At 38.8% G+C, this 12,129-nt stretch overlaps 1 protein-coding gene across 1 annotated transcript in view; it reads right to left on the reverse strand.

The window, feature by feature from the left end:
- TNPO1 (transportin 1) overlaps positions 1–9,918 on the reverse strand; it is a 79,410-nt gene extending 69,492 nt beyond the window's left edge. The window contains exon 1 of the mRNA XM_062017343.1: positions 9,854–9,918. The gene's annotated coding sequence lies outside the window, so the exon portion shown is untranslated. The remainder of the gene's footprint in view (positions 1–9,853) is intronic.
- Positions 9,919–12,129: the final 2,211 nt, after the last annotated feature.

Consider the following 12,129-nt stretch of genomic DNA (forward strand, 5'->3'; position numbering starts at 1 on the left):
CATTAAAATGTAAAAATCATGAACTTCATTAAATAAGAAACAGAACATATAAAGGTACCGAGGCCCTTAAGCTAGTAGGAAGAGGTAACAAGTACAGAACAAGTGGTATATTTTTACAGGTATGTTTTGATGCATAAATGAGATCAGAATGCTCTATTGAGGAAAAGAAAAGCTACAAATATAAAAGCAAAATTAAAACAAAATTAAAAAACCACCACTTTCTAAAGATTTTGTAGTGTTTCAATCAGACCAGTCTTTTCACAGCACACATAAGCACCAGCTGTGGAGAAATGAATACAAAGCATGCTTCACAAAACTAAGGACTCTCCTCCAGTTAAAACTTATCAGGAATTCAGTGTAGGGGTCAAGGCAAAAACAATATTTGTAGCATTAAGAACTGATTACTCAGGATAAGGTTTTATTTTTACTTCTTGGCAAAATATCTTGCATCCAGGAGACACAATTAAATCACACCCTCACCTACCTTTATCAACCTCTTTTTTCTGAATACTTGATGTGTGTTAAAACATTCACACACAGAACATGCATTAAGTCATGCAACTGTCAGTGACAGCGACATGTTTAATTGTCTTTGGTGGCAACACTGGTGCTTTGGTGATATTTGCAATATTGACAGCAATACTATAGACTAAAACTTCATCACTGGCCATCATAACAGAAGGCTAGTATATTGTTCCCTGGGTAGCTGATTAATTTCCTTGCTACAGTAAGTGGTTTATCTAAGGTCCTTAAGATGCTCTTGCCTCAAAGAAGTGACAATATTTGGATTTATATTGGTTCCTTTGTGACTCCAGCTAGCTGGTATCTGTCCTGTATAGGGATGAATGGGAGTCATGTATGAACTGGTAGGGTCACAAATGGAAGACGACCTAAAAAGCTTCAGATAGAAACTGGAGTTTGATCTTCTATCCTGTGAGCCTAAGCATGGCCTCTGCTTATCTCTAATGTCAAATAAATATTATTAAATTACATCGGCCTGGAAAAGAGTGAGCAAATCACTACTGATATGGAAAGAAGCTCCCTCCAAAAGAGAAAAAGCTGTGCAAGTCATTGTCAGCGAGGGGAATTCACTGTTCTGATCACACACATGAAGAAAATTAATGATGCCCTAACAGTCTTAAAGAAGCAAAACTCTTCAGGTAAATAAGCAAATAGGACTTCCTTGATATTACTGAGACTGTTAAGGAATGACTGTATACATTCCTTGTCTTTCAAGCCTCAGATGAAGAAGAAAGTACAAAAGAATGAAGGGTAAAAGTATAGACACCTCCCTAACATCTCAAAATTGTTCCTGCCAACTTATACAATGGAATTTGCTGGCACATTAAAAACAAGTTTTCTCCCTCCTCTGAATATCAGTATTTTTAGATGGCAAATAAGTTGAATTTATTACTGTTTAATATAAAAAACAGTATGATCCAAGTGCTTTAACATTAACTCAGCAGGAATTATGTGAGACAAATATAAAATGAGAGAAATAGCTTCAGAAATTTAAACAGTTTAAAATTCTTTTACAAAATTTCCTGTTTTCACCTGACAGACAAAAAAAATCTCACTGGATAATATAAGGAAAACAGTATTAATTATAGCAGCAAAGATTATTTCAATTTATAGATGCACAGTGAATGCAAATGGACATTTCAGTGGAAGAATGCTTCAACTTTTTTAGTTCAAGCATATTCAGTCATATTCTAAATGCTCTTGGATATGACATCTGGATATTTAAGAGAAGTCTTGGACTTTCAGTTGAACAGGATACTCAAGTTGCTACAGCTTGATGCCAACAGACATCACAGAAGAAAGTCTGTTCTTCTACACAGACTTCTTCATAGCCCTTTCCAGCAATGAGTGTTAAAAGGATCACTGAATAATTCCAGGAAGACAGGTGGATTTACACTGATTGTCTAAAAAAAGGCATAAATATGAGAAGTAGTTAAAAAAGTAATGTATAGTGGTATAATTCTTACTGTAGTCTCTCATTTTTACCTTTAAAAAAACCCCCAAAAAACAAAAACAAAAAATTTCCCAAAACATTCCCACAACTGTAAGATTTGAAGCAGTATTGAACAAAAGTAAATGAAACTGCAAGCATGAACACAAGCAGTGCACCTGAGGCTACATTACTGTTTCTACACAGATGGAGATTGTTGCTGTGTAGGTGAATGACCTGACAAAATTCCTTGGCAAGTTAATACAGCCTTAAACAAAAATGATGGATACTAAAAGTGCTACCAGTCTCCTTAGCAATTGTTTTGCCTCTTTCTAGTTCAAATACAGCATTTCATAACAACAAAAGAAATATTAGAAAAAAAAAAATAAAGTTACATTGTACACTCAGGTTAGAAAAAAAAGGACAAATAATCAGAATATGTAAACATGTAATTTGATGAGGAGTTTTATTGTCATCCTTGAGTTGTAAGTTTTCAATATTTTAGGCATTCAAATACTTTAATGCTGGTTTATGATGGACATCAGAATGGTATTTGCATCAGGGATTAGCTGTTGATTAGCTGCAAGTCTAAATAGCTAGATATGCAAAGTACTTCCCTTAAAATGATACTAAAAACACAACCAATACAAAACAAACATGTCAAGGTTTTTTAAAGGTTTATTTTTCTTTTTCCCTTGCCAAAAGGTAATGGAAATTTAGTGAAGAAAATCTAATTTTAAATAATTTGATTTACCTTAAATGCACACACCATCCAATAACTTTAATGTTATTTTAATACATTTTCAATAAAAACCTGTTGCAAATAGCTTCACCAACTACACTCTATAAGTTTACTGGCATTCTACATCTTTGTCTTAATAATGTAATCACTATATAAAATGTAAACCTATGAAGAGTTGAAACCACAGTCACAGGTTAAACTGCCTATAGAGAAAAGAATAATGTCTAAGTCCATTACATCAGTTCTTACATATTATCATTATGAAGAATCTAGAGCTTTTTTTTCCTTTCATTGTCTTCACCTTGACACACAATTTACTGACTTGCAGCCTGCTTTCTTGTATGTTGGCATTACAAGATACTTTCGCACATTCTGTGTGGATACTTTCCTTTGATGCAGTGTTCACAGATGCCTTAAGTCTCTCTCTTAGTTCTCATTCTCCCTATATCCACCTATTACAGAACATTCTTTTTTTTGTTTGTAATTCAGTTGTAAGCCACATGCAGAAAAGACCACTGTTCTGTTACACATGCCTAACATGTCAGAGTTCCCAGGCACTACTGTTACCTCGAATATTAACTATAAAATATGATACTCAATTGCAAAAGATTTGGCCTATTTTCCGTATGATGTGGCAGCCAATTTTTTCCTTTTAGCTTTTGGCGTCTTTTTTTAAAAATTTCTTTCAAATTATCTTTAACAATAAACCTGGGTATCTGACAATGTACTAGCTTGAAAATGGTGTCTCATTACAACAGAAAAAATGCATTTGTACAAGTTGGTCCTACCATCAAAGCACACCAATATCAATTGTGTTAAAGTTGCTCGGCATGAATAAGACCAAGTAGTAGTAATTTATTTTAGGATTTCAAAATTGTAACTCAGAAGTCTAACTGAGAAAAGCAGAGTTCAGTCCCAAACACACTTATGACCAAATCAGCATGACATTAAAGAACATCTGTATAACAGTTTTTGCTAATATACACTTACCGAAACTGTAAACAAGACAGCTAAACTTCATCCAAGCAAAAAGATGCATCTGCTTGCCTTTGTTCAGGTCTTCCTAGTCACAGGCTGAAGTAATTTGTCTATATAGTACTGTCACAACAGTGTCATGAAATTTATTATCTCAAATCGACTTCATCTTCTGGAAGACTCAAGGACTAAATTGCAATGAAAACATTACATGATACATGACCACTTTGTTGAATTTCCTCTGAGCTTGAGGCATTTCACATAAGCTCCACCGAAGATCCTACAAGGGCTATTGTAGAATTGAAAAGCACTTAGTGTAGCACCTTGTATAGACTTCCTTCTGACATACATGCTTTGTTACAGACATCAAACACTCCTATAGTTAATAACTTTTGAAATTAATACGTCATTCCTTATTTATCATTTTATCACCAGATGTCTCAATTCTATCACTTCCTTATGATTTCTGCTATTAATCTCTGATAAAACTGGATGAAAACATTTCTTTTCTGTTATTGTTTCTCTCTGCCTGTAGAATTTTATATTAGAACCAAATATTTCTAATTGTTGTATTTATGAAAATAGCAACTCACATTACCAATAACTCATAGGCCAACTTAAAAAATCTCTATCACAGTATAAACCCAACTTGTATGACCTCAGGTAATTTAGGATTTTGTTTCCAAGGGTATACTCTTTCTCCAAAGTTTCAAGAAGTATGCTAAAGAAGTTTTAAAATATTCTTATGGCCAACTAAATTTGCATGACTTCTAAATTTAGAAACATCCTGAAACATGTTTATCTAGAGGAAGACCTACGAGGAGATCCTCAAAAGGCAGCCTCCACTATTTTTTTTTTTTTTAAACAGGGAGTCCCACTCAGTAGAGCTGAGGTTGTCAAAGCCTCACTATGATCCATTGGCCCTGTTATCTAATATAAAAGCAGCAGTGCAAGGGCAGTAACCTCAGACTCTGCTGAACCTCCATCTCATGTACCAATATAAAAAAATCCATATTCTAAAAGGGGAAAAGATTACAGCATGCAGCCTCTTTTTTTTTTTTTTTTCAAAAAGAAACCTATCTCATCTTTCAAATATATTATATAATTAATTTAGAAAAAAAAAGAAGACTGAACTTTGTGGTGGTTACATACAAGATTAATGTCTTTCTCATAGAACTCCCTTATCAGTATGATCTTTTCCAAGCTATAGTTTAAAAGACCACAAAATGTAGCAAGCAAAACAAAGCATACCTTGAAATATACACTTTTAAATGAGGGAAGCTGTAAATAATGCTAGTTGTGCTCTGTTTAGGATCACATCATTTTTGTATGCTATTTCAGTAGAATTTCATATTAAAGCCAAATATTTCTAAGTATTCTGTGCAATCAGTAAGAAATTAAGAGAATCACTAGAATGGACAGTGCCTAACCTAAAATACAGTTCTTCGCTAGACTGAAAGATGTATTATTGCCATAAATTGAAAAATATGTTACAAGTAGTCTTTGGGTCAGAGAACCAACAGGGTTCACTTCTAGGAGAACAAGGTATTCTACAGAAGCAAAGAACTAGGTGACATTACAGTGTGTTACAGTTTTTAGTGGAGAAGCAGAAGATGACTATAGAAAGTTTTCTACAGAGACGAGGATGATTTTTGAAAGGAAGGTGTCTGAATTTGGTAATGTGACCAAATGACCAGCTAGATTTTTATATAAGAAAGGCTGAAAGATTTTAAGACAATCAGATATGTGAAGATGTGATACACAAACAAGCATGTACTTGCACTAATGTACAGTTCTGTGTTACACAGAAAGAATCAAGAAACAATCATAAATTTTTCGATTTTTTTTTTAAACCAGCCATTTGCTCTCATCAGTTAGCCTACTTTAATTCCTTTTCGAAGGGAGTTCAAAAGCACCTTTTTTTTCTTGATTCCAGTGTTTTCAGCTGAGTGCTGACTGGTTTCTCTTACACAAGTGAAAGAAGGAATTACATGACTCTTGTGTTCTCGTTAATGCAATTCAAAACTGTTCAAAAGCTCCATTCAAACCTCATCTTATTTGTTTTTAACTACTTCTTACAGGCCACATCCAACAACTGAAGCTTTCACCTCTTATGCCAACTCCACTTACTTAAATTACACATAGTCTAGTGCAGTGAAGTCACTCCTGATTTCCATCCATGCAGCTCTGGGCTTGCCTACACAAGAAAGTTAGACTGATATAGCTCAAACTTGCCTATACATTAATTTGAAAAATATCATGCAAAACTATTTTAAGGTGGCCTTATGTTTCTTTTTTTTTTTTTTTCCCTTCCTGAGGAATTGACTCAAGCTCCACTGACATAAAACAGACTGAAATATCTATTCAGACTTTTGCATTGATTTAACTTATTTAGTACAAAAAGCAGATCTGTGCTTTTTAGTCTGTGATGAGAATTAAGACTCTTGCCTCTTCATATTTGTCTACTACTGACTTTCCTCATTTCTCTGTAAAAGGTGGCTAAATGGCAATGCATGTGGCACTCATATCTGCTTCCATGATGTGTTTGATACTGAACCAAGCCACAGCTTCTAGGTATCACTGCTCTTATACAAGCAGCATAGTAACTTCCTGCTGGTACTGTAAAACCTGTGCAAAGTTAGGAACTACTGTAGCCATCACCTGCACTCAATAACAAAGAATAGTTCTACTGCCCTCAGTGAGACCTGCCCCTCTAGTTCAGGATACAGAAAGACAAAGTGAAGTAGGGAAAAGAGGATTAAGAGACAGCACGTACACAAGAGAAGCCAAGGTTTCACTTTTTGTTTACTGGAAGTAAACGACCATGATTTGGATGTGTGCAAGAGAAAGGATGTGGCTAAAGTTTGAAATTAGAGCAAACTTCTGTGAGTGCATGAACAGATAAGGAAGTGTGAGCACTGGACTGCAATCCTAACTTGGAAGACAGGAATATGCAGTAGGAAAGCTGGGAGAAGAAATGAGACTGATTCTGCAGAGTCCAAAAATATGCGAACCTGGATGCCAGAAGTTACTGATGATGATACACACCTGCCAACTAGATCTGGAAACCCTGTATCTGTCCTACTTCACAATCATTTCTGTGTGTCCCTTTCCTTTTTTCTATATTGGTTCCAATATAGAAATCTTTCTAACTATTCACCTACTATCTATTTTCTATTCTCTGCCAAAAAAATTTTGGCTTCCCTTTCCCTATGCATTTATATTTATCATTAATCTATGACTTAAATTAATGCAATTAATGGCAGGCTCAGCATAAGCAGCATATTTTGATTGTTTAAGGGTATCTCACAACAGTTTGTAGAAAATGCTCTACAAAATTAAATTATTTAATTAGATTCTGTGATCCTGTAATAGTAGAATGAGGTACGATAAACTTCCTGTTCTATATTCAAGGTTTACAAACCAAAAGTTTTCTTTAAACACCAATTTTGTTTGGTTTTTTGATTTATTTTGGATTTGATTCATAGGCACACACATATACAAACTCAAAATTTCACAAGTATCCAGTACACAAGAAATTAGCATTTTAAGAATTGCTTATAATTCACTCTGAGGTCTGGATTGGAAAAAAAAAAGCCTTCTAGAGGGTAAAAGTGACATTTGGAAGTTTATTTCTTAATAAATCATTAAAAGATGTGATATTTCATGGCATCTATGTGTACATGTATAAACAGATTATGTACTCTGTTTTACCATGTACATGATGGATCGCATACATAAATCCAGCAACCGGGTCTGCACAAGTATCTCTCTCAATGAGACGGTAAAAAAAAGAGTAAAAAAAAAAATCAGTATGAGTTGATATTACACCTATATGAATATATTTAATATATGCTGTATATAAATATATAATACATTCATATATGTATAACACATCAAATAATGTTTTCTTTTATACATATATGAAATCAATATATGCAAAAAACCTACCCAAACTATCCCCAACAATACTGTAAAACAGTATAAAGAAGTAGAATTGTGATCATAACATACCACTGTGAGAGGTACTTAAATGATCATGGAATCTGGAACTAGATTAACTGGTAAAATTAAACTCTGTGTCCAAACTAATCAAAGTTGCAATACAAGTAAAGTATGAATATAATGGAAAACCAGTCCTACCCTTTCAAAAACAGCAAAGAAAAATCCTCCCACTGTTGCATGTCACTGGCACAACTTCATCAACAATAATGCATTGATCAGCACATACTAATTTCACAAGCCTGTGGTAAAAAAGGATATCTCTACCACTGACACATTTCAAGGACAAAATATTGGTCAATATTGGTCTTGATTTCAGCCCCGATCTTCAAAGTGCACAGATTCAGCATATCAGCTTCGATGAGGAAGGATTATACTTGGCCTTCCATCACCCTCTGTAGCCACAGCATCTTGGTGTGCCTGAAGCAGGAACAGGAAGGAAACTTGATTGAATTACGCTCTACTCCAGCTCTGCCAGTCTGCTGGACAGCTCTGTGCATACCTATCACCTGATTATATGCTACCTGGGGTTGCCATCATGAACCTAAAATTAAGCACACATATGTGTGTTCTCTTAAATATCAACATAGAAGGACTCCTGAACTAGACTCAAATAAACAGAAAAGTACGCCAGATAATCCAATAAAAGCCTATGTGTATAAACCCATCATTAACGTTGTTTTCACCTTCCTGTCACCAGGCATACTTAGCTCAATTTAGCATCTGTGCTTACATCTGTATCAATTTCTGAAGTCATTAAAATGTATGTCACTGCCTGTATCCAACTGTAAAAACACTCCTTAGTCAATATTAATTCTAACCACCACTTTAATCCTTTAATATAGACAATAAACTGCCTTTTTAACTTTGTTTCTACAGGACGATAATTACCCTTTTTGTATTATACTGCTTCAAGTATAAGCTAGCTAAATTTTGAAGAAATGCAGTCTCAAGTAATTCTGATCATATAGAAACTATTCTTCCCAATTGTAGACACCTTTCCTCCATCCTCCCACACATAACTCAAAAATAACTACAGTTCACACAGCAGATGCAGAATGAGGACTTTTAGAAACAGACCATATACTGTCATTTTTAAACATAGCTGAAACTCTCTCTTAGTAACATGGGCTCAGTTTTCAATGCTACCAAAAGCTCCTTATATGATCTTAGTATATGGTTATTTTTTCAGTTTAAGCACTCATGTACAGAAAGGGACAAAATTCAACTCTTTGTTCAGTGAATGTTGTAAGGATTGAACAACACCTGTGAAGTATTCAAGTACCACATTAAGGACTATTAAACACACAAGAAGGCAAACAAACAAGCTATGAAGCAGTAGTGGCCCAAATACGTTGCAGAACCAAGCCTCACAGTAGGAGGATCTCACCTATCTTAAATAGAAATTCGAGAGGAATTATTACCTTCATGGCAAAGAAACAAATATCTCACAGACTAAACAAACCATTTATACCGAACCAAAAAGCATTCCTGCCCTTTGTGTCATTCCACAAAAGCTTTACAGGTTCCACTGGCGATTTCCACGAGTGCCTAAACTAACAGCCTCGCTATGCAAACAAACGTACAAGGCTGACACGAGATTTCTCTCCTTTCTATTATTTCATAGGGGTTAAACCCCCCCCCCCCCATCTCGTCAAATCTGTACAGTAGGGACTCTATCATACACTCCAGAAAACAAGGCACGACATATGGACATGTCCTATAGCCTGAGGCCTTTCACTTTCCATCTGGCTGCAATGCCAGCGCTTGCGGCCCGGCTCCGCTGACGGCACCAGCCATTACACCGTCTGGAGCCGGGGGAACTAGAGCGGATGTGTGCACTTCATGCCGCGGGCACCCAAGTCCCGGCCGACCCTCAGGCCACTGCCACCTGACCCACCCCCTCACCCACCCACCCACCCACCCAAGCATCTACCTATCCATCCACTGGCACGAGGTGGTACAGCCCACGGCGAGAGCCTCCCCCGGGGAGGGGGAAGCGCATGGCCAGGCACTCACAGCTTCCCTACCGGCGGCAGCACAGAAGCCTCCCCCGGACACTGGCCGGGCCCGCGGCGGCGGAGCGCTCCAACAGCCGCCACACAGCCTCCCCAGCTCGCTGGCAGGCCGCGGCTGCCTGGGACCGGACTCCCCAGCCCGCCCCTCGCAGCCCAGACACCTACCCACACCATCCCAGAGCCCGGCGGCAGGGGAGTGGCGAGGGAGGGGAGCAGCCCGTCCTCTCCCTCCACAGCTCCGCACCCGAACCCACGCCAGCCCCTGAAACGGCTGAACAAAGAGAACCTTGTTCCGCCGCTACTGCCCCTCCGATTGGCCGGGGGGCGGCCGGGGGGCGGGTGGGGGGCGGGGCTCTGTGCGCGGGGCAGGGCGAGGGCGCCACTGGCCGGTCACCCTGGCAACGGCGGTCTCGTCTGGGGCCCGCGGCCGCGGGTGTGATGGAGACGGCCGTGAAATGGCCGCTCGGCCCCACCCAGCTTCCTGGCCCTCGCCCCGGCTCCCAGTGTTCTTCCAGCCTACTCCTCGCTCCGGCGAGGCTGGGTGCTACACATGCAGGCAGGCTTGCTTCGTGCTTAGGCACTGCCTCCTGCAGCGACCCTCCTGGGGAAGGGGGAGATATTTGTCCCTTTCAGAGGCATCCTGTCTCGCAAGCTGCCTCTGCCTGCCCCAAAAAAGCACAAGTGCGAAGGGTCACCAGTAGCTCAGGCTGTATCCCCACCGACCTGTAGCTCTTTCAGCAGTACCCGTCTCTCTGATGCACTGCAGAAATGGACTCCTCACAGACACCTTTTGCCCTGGGTCCCGCCAAGCTGCCCAAGCCAGACTCCTTTCCCCACATGAGCAGCAGCAGCAGCAGCAAGCTGCAGGGGCTCCATGGAAGGTGTCTAATGCATATGCCAAAAATCATAAAAGTGAAGAACAGCGATAAGGGCTACACAGCAAAGGTGCAGCACCCTCAATTTCATCTTGAGTAGGCAGTGCAAGTGGAAAGCTAGGGTTTTTTTTTGGACTTCTCTGGGACAGCAGCTCTGAAGATCCCCCCTTTGTCTGGGGATACTGGTAGATGAAAATTGGACACAAGCTGTCAATGTACACTTGAATCCCATAAAACCAATTGTATAGCAGTGAATAGGCAGGCTTTTCTCTCCTCCTGCCTTGGTGAGACCCTACCTGGAGTGCAGCATCCAGCTCTGTTGTCTTCAGCACAGGAAAGACTGGGACATCTTAAAGAGGTTCTATAGGAACACAAGAATGACCACATGGTTGAAACACTCCTATGGAAGGAGGCTGAGAAAGTTGGGGTTATCCAACCTGAAGAAGAGAAGGCTCTAGAGAGACCTCATTGTAGTCTTTCCATACTTAAAGGGTATTTATCAAAAGATTGGGACAGAGTTTTTACCATAGCCTGAAGTGACAGAACAAGAGGCAGTGGTTTTAAAATGAAAGAAGATAGGTTAAGATTGGATACAAGGAAAAGACTTTTTACATTGAAGGTGGAACAGGTTGCCCAGAGAAGTTGTGGATGTCTCATCACTGCAAGTGTTTATGGTCAAGTTGAATAGAGCTTTCATCAACCAGATCTTGCAGAGGATGACCTTGCCCAGAGCAGGGGGGGTAGATTAGTTGATCTTTAAAGTTCTACTGAAATGCAAACAGTTATGTGATTCTATTATTCTGTGACTTGTGTGACTAGCTGTTGTGTGACTACCTGTTTCTGAGTATCCCAAGAAGTTACAGTGGCAATTTCTACTTGTGCAATAATCCTATATCCTTGACCACAAGCACTAGATACTTTTTTATTAAACAATGAAAGCTAAACATTTTAACCCAATTTCAAGAGCTTACAGAGCATGTAGAGAGGCACAGTCTTGAGACAAACTCAGTTGGTAACTTTGTTTATGATCATCTGCTCCTGGGGACACATGGTCTTCTCTCAGGCACTTTACTCATCCAGATGATCCCCTCTATCTACTTCTTAGGCATGCACATATCCCTCCCACCCCTCGTGCATGCTACCATGATTTCACAACCATTAAACTCCCTTGACAGTGGGATTTCTATAAAGACAGCTGCTCTCCCAGCCACATATTGGTATCAACACCTTAATGTTACAGTGTCACGTCAGCTCTAGCATTGTACTGGGCTACTTCCACTTAAAAAAAGTTTTTAAATTAATGTATTTCAAAGGTCATTGTCTGATCATAATTGTTGAAAAGGAGAACTTGAAATCTTGAAACCACAAGTGGACTGAACACAAGAAGTTTATACCCATAACAAGTCCATCATATCTATTATTCCAACTCTTTTGCTAGTTTCATGATTTTTGTGAGTCTGATCTTGCAAGCACTAACACTTCCACACTATGTCTAGACTTCTTTGTGTTGAAAGATCTATATGTGCACATTCAAAAGGCTGCTTCCCTCTATAAAAAGCCCTACTC

The sequence above is a fragment of the Colius striatus genome, chromosome Z (assembly GCF_028858725.1).
Source record: "Colius striatus isolate bColStr4 chromosome Z, bColStr4.1.hap1, whole genome shotgun sequence".
Taxonomy (NCBI): Eukaryota; Metazoa; Chordata; class Aves; order Coliiformes; family Coliidae; genus Colius; species Colius striatus.